The sequence below is a fragment of the Ceratotherium simum genome, chromosome X (assembly GCF_057802395.1).
Source record: "Ceratotherium simum simum isolate JZ-2026a chromosome X, ASM5780239v1, whole genome shotgun sequence".
Classification (NCBI taxonomy): Eukaryota; Metazoa; Chordata; class Mammalia; order Perissodactyla; family Rhinocerotidae; genus Ceratotherium; species Ceratotherium simum.
Window position 1 is genome coordinate 91,316,978 of NC_141940.1, and position 8,602 is coordinate 91,325,579.

General features: G+C 47.9%; 1 long non-coding RNA gene across 2 annotated transcripts; it reads left to right on the forward strand.

The window, feature by feature from the left end:
- Window positions 1-164: 164 nt before the first annotated feature.
- Window positions 165-6,076, forward strand: LOC147911940 (uncharacterized). Of its 2 annotated transcripts, XR_015550570.1 has the most exons (4): window positions 165-280; window positions 763-831; window positions 1,397-1,488; window positions 4,889-6,076. It is a non-coding gene; the product is annotated as an uncharacterized LOC147911940 (long non-coding RNA). The 2 variants fall into 2 exon arrangements; XR_015550569.1 differs by having other exon boundaries at window positions 165-831.
- Window positions 6,077-8,602: the final 2,526 nt, after the last annotated feature.

Sequence of the window (8,602 nt, forward strand, 5' to 3'; positions counted from 1 at the left end):
CATTCGTTCTCCTGCGCGGCCGGCCCTCGTCGCGGCGCACCCTGGGGAGTTCGCGCCGCTCCGTCCCCCAAGCCACACTTTCTGCTTCCTTTAGATCCCCGGAATAAGAGAACGATAGCGGCGCCTGCGGCCGGCAACAGCGGCACATGGGCGCGGCCATCTTGGGGGCGGGGCCAGCGCGTCATAACCGGGCGCCGGTCTCAGGCTCAGGGGTCAGAGAGCAGGAGTCAGGCTCAGCTGGGAATTGTCCCTGAAGAGGGCCTGGGAACAGCGCAGGAGGGTCAGCACCGTGCGCAAATGGGAAAGAAACTCCCTCTGTCTGATTCTCTTGTAATAAATGGAGGAGCTCCAGTTTCTGGGACCGGGAGGTCCTGGGAGAATCTGGTTTTTGCTTTTTTGAAAACACACGGTAAAGTAGCAGAGAGCCATTCTCTCTGAGGATGCCGGCCAGTGGCAACATGGCCTGCTGCAAAGGCCTGTAGTGATTTTGAGGAAGTTTCTGTTTCCTGTCAGTCTGGGGGAAAGAGGCCAAGTTTGTGCGCTGTGCTTGTACCTGTCACGTCACCAAGCCAAACTGCTTGGGTGGGGCATGGCAGGGTCTCAGCTCAGATACACCCAGTTTCTTCTATGCTAGAGCCAACGCCGTGCCAGGCACTGTTGAGAGAAGCGTGTGACACAAACAGTCAGGGAATCCATCATACATTGATTTAATCCTCCATTCGAACATATTGCTTTCTCCCTCTCTTTCCCTTTCCCCTCTAGGAGTTAACCAACATTCCTCAGGTGGTTTGGATGAATCATAGCCGAAATCGACAGACAGACTTCTCCCAGGTAGTGACTCTGTCCAAGCCTTGTGTCGAAGTCCCAGGAGAAGAGTCTGCTTTCCGTCAGGCCTGTGAGCAGGGAATTGCCCGCACAGTGAATTCTTTATTTATTTGTAAATGATGGCCAGGTTTAGAGATACTAATCTATTTATTTCTCGAGGAGAGGGGACCTGATAACCTTTTTAGGCATCGCTATACGAGGCAGGAAAAGGTTAATAGAGTTAGTATGGCAGTGTCCTGAGGACAGTAGAGAAACCCCCAGCTGCAGAGAGACCTGGTCTTTGCCCTGGTCAGACGCTCCCCATATCCGGATTCTTCAGGAACAAGTGCTTACACAGAAAGAGAAGGGGCTGATGCTACAGATGGGGCCTGGCGAAGGACACACAGTTGTTGCTTATGCAATGCCAGCATTTCCTAGTGTGACTTAGGCATCTGGCAACCAAAAAACGCACTGAAGTGTCCTTCCAGCCATACTCTGCCTGGGCTGTTGGGATTTACTAAACTATGAAGAGAGGGCTTGGACCCACCACTTACTGGCCCCTTGGGCCTCAATCTCCTCTTCTGTGTCACAGCTGAGGACCACCTGTCCAAATGGCTGCCATGATTGTTCAAGAGATCATCTCCAGAGCCCCAAGCCCAGGACTTGCTCCACGGCAGACACCTGGTAAGTGGTGGCTGTTTCCACTGTCCTCTCCCACAGTCTAGAAAACATGCTGTTGCCATTGCTGCACCGTCCTGTTCTGTGGGCTTCCCTTTTGCCATCTCCTTGCACAATTGTGCCTGTCACTGCCACCAGCCTTGCCCAGGATCACCACTCATTTCCAACTGAGAACATTTTTTAAATGGCAATTAGGCTTCTAATTAAGTTAAAATTCATTGTAAAGTGTTAACTCAGCAGGCCCGGGTTACTCAAGTACTTACCTTCCAAAGAAAAGCCTTTCTCAGGAGGACTAGTCTTTGGCTCCTGGGAGACTGCCACTAAGCCCCTGGCATGTTCTGCCTAATGAGTGTTTTTGTATTCCAGATATCGCTGTTCCAGTTTAACCAGATCGTTTATGCTAACAGTGTGACTTAGGGTGAACATCAGTTTTGTAAGCCTGAGGCCCTGGGCCAAGCTATATCAGTTTGTTCAAGTCAGTCACGTGGGCGCTGCATGCCTGCATGACCTCCAGTAAAAACCCTGGACCCCAAGCTTCCCTGGCTGGCAACACTTTGCATGCCTTGTCCCACATTGTTGCTGGGAGAATTAAGCATTATCTGTGTGACTCCTTTGGGAGAGGACGGCTGGTATCTCATGACTGGTTTCCACTGGAGTTCGCCCATGGACCTCTTCCCTCTGCTGATTTGACTCATGTACACTTGCATTGTAATAAATCATAACCCCAGGGACAACAGCTCAGTCGGAATCATCAAGCAGAGGGTGGTCTTGGGGACGCCAACACACTGTCGCTACAGATTCTCAGTCGGATCGGTACCGTCTACGGTTTGTTTCAACCATGTCAGGGGGTGGACCTTCTGGACCCAGTCTGACTCCGCCCTCAGCAATACACTTGCTTGGTGTTTGTCAGGACGTTGCAGACCTGAGCAGCAGCACCCAGAGGGCACTGCTGTGCTTTTTCCACCTCCGAGGAGCAGAGGTCCTGAGTACTTGCAGGGAGCAGGAGCTAAGTGAGCTTGCTTTCTCGCTGTGGTGTAGTGTTCTGCTGAGGGTCCCTGGTCCCTGCCTCTTCCTGGAGGCCTTCCCTGCCATGACTGTGGTGACAGGCCCATCAGGCAATGCCTTGAAGTTCCCCTCTTCGAACTGCATGAGTTCCTATAGGAAAGGGAAGGCCAGTTGCATGCGTTCATCTCCTGGCTGGACTGCATTGCTCTGTCTGCAGCTGCCCCTGCTGATTCCACGGGTAGGAAAGTATCCAGAGTGCGGCTGGAATAGACAATATGGGATTCCATCCCAGGGAACTGGTTGATGGCTCCAAAATGATAATATGAAGTCAACCCCATGGCTGTCTCATGGCTCGGAGGGTAGAGCTCCAGTCTTGGGTGACTGTGGCCCTTAGTTGAGAAGTGTGTATACCATGATGAACCCCAAATGAGGAAGACTTCAGCTAGCCTGAAGTCTATTCTACTTTCTAGGTCTCTTTCTGTTCTTGAAAGATGCTATATGAAGCCAGTGTATAATAACATGTGCTGCAGACTTAGACTATGCCAGGCACTATGCTATGTGATTTACACTCATTATTAATTTAAAATTATTGTTAGTATCCCTCATTATTATTATACTGAATCTTCCAGATGAGGAGACTGAAGCACATAGATGGCAAGTGTCTCACCCAAAGCTTCACAGCTAGTAAATGAAATCAAGTTTAAGGTTAGGTACCTTTCCTTTGGCCTCTACGCCATTCTGCAGTTATTAGAGCACCCTCATTTAAGAAAAAGGATCAGGATGGTTACATGAATTGTAAATGTTGTGCAGCCAATAAGTGGCAGAACTCAAACTGGAACCTAGGTCTCCTGACTCCAAATCCCATTCATTTTTAAAGCCTACTTTTGTCTTATCTCAAGTCCTCTGGAGCAGTACATCTCAGACTGGAATGCGCATAGGGATCCCCTAGGGATCTTGTTAAATTGCAGATTCCGATTCAGTAGTTCTGTGGTGGGCCTGAGATTCTGCATTTCTAACAAGATTTCTAACATATTAGTATATGCTGATCCTCAGACCACACTTTGAGTCAAAATAAAGTTCTAATGACATTTCTGGTTTAGCAGCTGTGACTTCTAAGCAGGAGAAGTTCCTTAAACACACACGCGCGCGCGTGCACACACACACACACACACACACACGGAGACACAGATGGAGAGTAAGGGATGAGGAATAGGATTGAGGTGCTCTCTGAATCTCAGTACTGAGACCCCTCAGTAACTCCCATCTGCAAGTAAGGACCCTGAGGCCCAAGAAGGGAAAAGATGCTTCAGGGGGTTGTTAGCAGGCTGGGACTAGGACCCATTCCACTTGACTTCTCAGCCAATGCTCCTCTCTCTTCCGCCCCTCCCCTTGTTGCACAGGGGCTTCTGTGGGAAGAGAAGGAATGGGCATTGTTTGATGTCAGATTATTTAAGACTTTACAAGGAAAACCAGGCTGATCTCCATTCCAGGCCTCCTTGCCCCCCATGCTGTAGTGAACACAGGACTCAGCTGCCAAGGAGGACCCAGCTGTACGGAACCCAGGAGAAAGGTCAAAACAGATCCCTTCACAGGTCTGCATGCCCATGTACATACCACCCTGTGGAAAAAATGGATCCACAGGGCCTCTCAGATGCCCAGACACTATTTGTAAGCCCTGCTGCCTATCCACAAACTCCAGGGACTACCAGTAACTAGACACAGGCTACAACTGTTGTACTAATCTGGGTAAGCCAAACTACTGGAATAATTAGCCGCCGAATATAATGGCTCAGACACAACCCCCTTCTTGCTCACATAAGAATCAACCATGGGTATTCTATATTGACAGGTGCCATTCCTTCATATAGACTCAGGCTGTTGGCATCTCTGCTCTCTTCAGCATGGCTTCTCAGGCACTCTAGTCGTCATCATTCCTGGAAGTGAGAGAGAATGGAGGAGCATAGGTCAGAAGCCACCACTAGCTTTTAGGATGACCATGGTGCAGAAAGTCAGGAAGTTATTTCTGCTACTCAGAGGTCATAAAACTGCAGAAAACCATTACTGGCAGCACGGGTGTCCCATAGCCCCAAGGTGGTTGGGTGATTAGCTTAGAAAGTAGTCTAGCAGGTGCTGTAAAAACTCACTTCTGCTGAAAGATACTTGTCTACTCTCCCTGCTAGAGGGAAAGTATGCTTCTACCTCCCTTCTCCCTTCCCAATTTCATGCAGAGGGATCACATTGACAAGGGAGTCTGAGAAATAAAGCCTCAATGCTTCCAGCTTCTGCAATACAGGGGAGACGATGGGAGTGGGAATGTTGTGGAGTGCCAACAGACAATACCTGGTGCATTATTGAAAATCCCATTAAAGTTGAAAGATTTGTCTCCCTTTTCCTCTTCCAGACTGAAGTGGAGACCTGCAGAAATCTCCAGCGTCACTCTGCGAACTGAGACATCAGCTGCTGAGGCAAGCAACAATGGTTTGTGTTATGGAATTCTCTTCTTTTCCAGGCCCTAGACCCTCTGGATATCAAGTAAGTCCTAATTTGTTCTTCACACTAGCTTTGTACACACTTGTATGTGTATGTACTTGTAAATGTGTGTGTATATACACTCACAGACCCACATCTCAGACAGCAAATCCCCCAGTGCAGAGCACTGGGCTCCAAAGCCCTGAGCAGCCTCACAGTGGAGGAGCCCAAAACAGTCACAGGTGATGGGGCCAAGGAGGCTTTAGATGAGTTGGGAGAACTTCTTAGATTCTGCCCAAATGCCCCTGGCCACAGAGGCCCAGTCTGTAGTCATGGGGACATTTGAGTATGGAGCATCCTCCTGCATATGGAGCTTGGAGGCGGATTCCAGGATTTATTTTGTATGGCACCTCTGAGAGTGTTCCCATCAATAGAAAGAACCTCCTCACCCTCCTGAGGGACCAGTCCACTCAATGAGCACTCAGTGAACACGAGCAAACTATAATGAATCAAGACTCATTTCCCAAGTTGGGTTCCCGCCGGAGGAATTCTTGTCACTGATTCTGACCTGGAGGAATCTTTTGCCAGAGAAAATGAAGCTAAAGGACCTAGATCAAGACTGGCAAACTCGCTGCCCTTATGCTGCCATTATATTCTTCTACACTCATGGCAGCTCTCATTTGTCAATAATTGTGCTCTTTCTGGCCGAGGTCAGACAGGCTCTTAGAATCGTTCTCGACAGTATGTTCTAAACTACCTCTACCAATCAGAGTTGGCAATTATGTTGAAATCTATTTGCCATGCCTGCCCTAGGTCGGCGTTTCACAGACTGTGTTTCATGAAACACTGGTTCTCTGGCTTATTAACAAGCATGATGTGAGTAATGGATTCTATGATCATAAAATTTTGGGAAACATTCTTTAGAAATTTTTTTATGGTAAGACTTCTAGAACCACTAGAATACTAATTTACTGTATAGATCTGCCAGAGGGGCTGTAGAATATAGCATTTACCAAATGTATTTCACCACAGACCTCTGTTCAAAGAACATGGAGAGAGACAAAAAAGATTATTTGCTGAATATTAAGAGGCTTCCTCTAGGTTGCCTGACAATGGGCTGGGTGGGACAAGTGGCTTCCCAACACCCCAAATAGGGTGAGGGGCTGCTCATGATCTCAACTTGCCACAAGGTTGCAGGGAAGCTGTTGTTTTCAGCATTCTCTGAACAACTGGCACCCGGGCTCAAATATTTGTCCTCCACTTGCAGGGGCACTTTCATGCTCATGCGATGAAAAGGAAGGGTAGCAGGGCGTGGGGTCCCTCTCCTGGTGCATCCAGCTGCACCTAGCCCAAGCATATCTCTCTGCAGGATAACGACAGAATGAGAAACCTGTGCTTTTTGTTGACCCATGCGTCTATGATGCAGCCTGCCTCAATGATACTTGCTGGTGATTGATTGAGCCCTTTGCTTGACAGTGGTACCTAATGTGGAGTGAACATGGCAGAAAAGTTGAATTGTTTCACTTGCGGGGTGGGATGCACATCCTCTCTGGGGTTGAGGACAAATCACCAGTAGTGCTCATGATTGAATGGCCTCATTTTCTTTGGGCCACAAATGCCCTTGAACTGGCAGACCATGTGAACCTATGCCCTTATGATTGTATGGCCAGAATGTCTATAGGTCCCAGGAACACTGCTGAATGGGCAGTTCATTTGGTCCTAGGTAGTCAAAATGTCTGGAGGTCACAGATGCACACTTGAATGGGCAGATAATTTGGCTGTGTCACTATGAAAAAATGAGGCTGAGACAAGGCTTTCTGTTGTTAGATCTCTCAGCTACTCTACTTTTGAGCTTTAAAGAAAAAGAGAAAGGGACAAAAGAAGGCCCACTAAATCCGGATACCATTGTGGTAGCTGGTGCAGCCCAATCCCTCGGATTTTATCATCATACAATGTACCAGATGGAGGACTTTTGGAGAAAGTCAGGTACAGGTAAAAATGTGACAATTCATGGAAATAATAATAGAACTTCCCTAAGACTGTACCATGAAAGGCTGAGGAAATCTCTGAGAGATTGGGTAATTTGTCTACATGACAAAGGGATGACATTCATGCAGTTGAGTGAAGTGAGTGGTGAGTAGTATGGTGGCCAATACAGGGCCCTCTGTAGCAAGACTCTGGTTGGCATTGACCAGACAGGAAGGGGAAGATATGTCTACTGCATTCTTGAAATGAGGGCTCAGAGGAATGAGGTTCACACACACACACACAAACACACTCACACACATTCATACTCAGCGCACACACACACACACAGACACACTACATGTACACAAACAGATTGAGAGAGAGAGAGAGAGAGAGGTTCCTGAACCCTTGAATGTAAAGATAATATCCTCTTTGAGATTGGAATTGCTTTGAAACAGCTTGCCGTTTTAGCATGGTTAAGTTGGAATCCTGGGAGTCAAGTTTCCTGGGAGCCCAATGATATGCCTTGACTCAGGGTGGTGATTTAGTGCATGGTGTGACATTCTCAGTGGAAGATGCTCCTAACTTTGCTCTTTCAATCAGAGAGTATCATAATGAATGGGATAATCATCATGCTGGGTCCATATACTCTGACTTAGGGGACAAGGAGAGACATAGAGTCCCCAAAAGTGACCTAGGTCTGGCTGGGCTAGACTGATTCATTTAGATCTGTGACAATGGCTTCTATGACGGTTAGTCTCGTGACTTACCGCAGGCAGAAATGCTGGTAAAAAGTCCACCAAAGGAACAATTGTGACTCATGGTCTCTCTGCCTGGGAAAGCTCATGGGCTTCAGGATTCAGAGGGTGGGGAGGGGGAACAGAACTCCCCTCTCCTTGTGATGTCCTCCATCATGCCTACCCCCCACATCTTACACAGATTCCCAAGTCTTCCTCTCTGTACCCACTGGGTTGGGATTAAGCCAGACCTCACCCTCTTCTGCCTCACATGACCCCATATGATGGGGTACACATGCAGAGGCCAGTGACAGGGGATGGTGTGAAATCTGAGAGGCTGAGGCATGCAAGGAGGTATCTGTGTTCTGAAGTTGGAGGAGCAGATGGAGGCATGCCTTCCCCTCTGAAGTGCATCATTGTCAGCCCTGCTCTACTCTTCATTGAAGGCTGCCATCATGTGCCCAGATTGAACCAGGCATCTGGCCAGTGGGTGCTCATCTGGGTGTGGGGGAAGAGTGGTTCACATTGCTCAGATTAAGGACATGAACTTGGAATCCATTGGTTCAGCAGCCACATTCCACATCTTCTGAGGTCATCTGTGTTGATGAAATGGTAACTCTTGGGTCTCTGTAGAACTTCCTGCTCTGAGAAAAGGATAGAGTCTGGCTTATCCCAAGTGGAATGACAAACAGTGGTTGTTCAGGCATGAATATGACCAACCCCAGAAAGCTCTCTTCTTTCCCTCATCAAATAGCAAGCATAGTTACAATAAAAAAAAAAGCTTCCTTTAGAACAGCCTGCTCTGCACTTAGAGACGAAAACAGACATGTGTCTGTTCTATGTAATTTTGTTGTTGTTGTACAGAATATATTTGTTTGTTGTAGAGAGTGTTATTGCTTCCCTCACAATATTGGCTCTGAAGTTACAAGCAGTGATGTCCC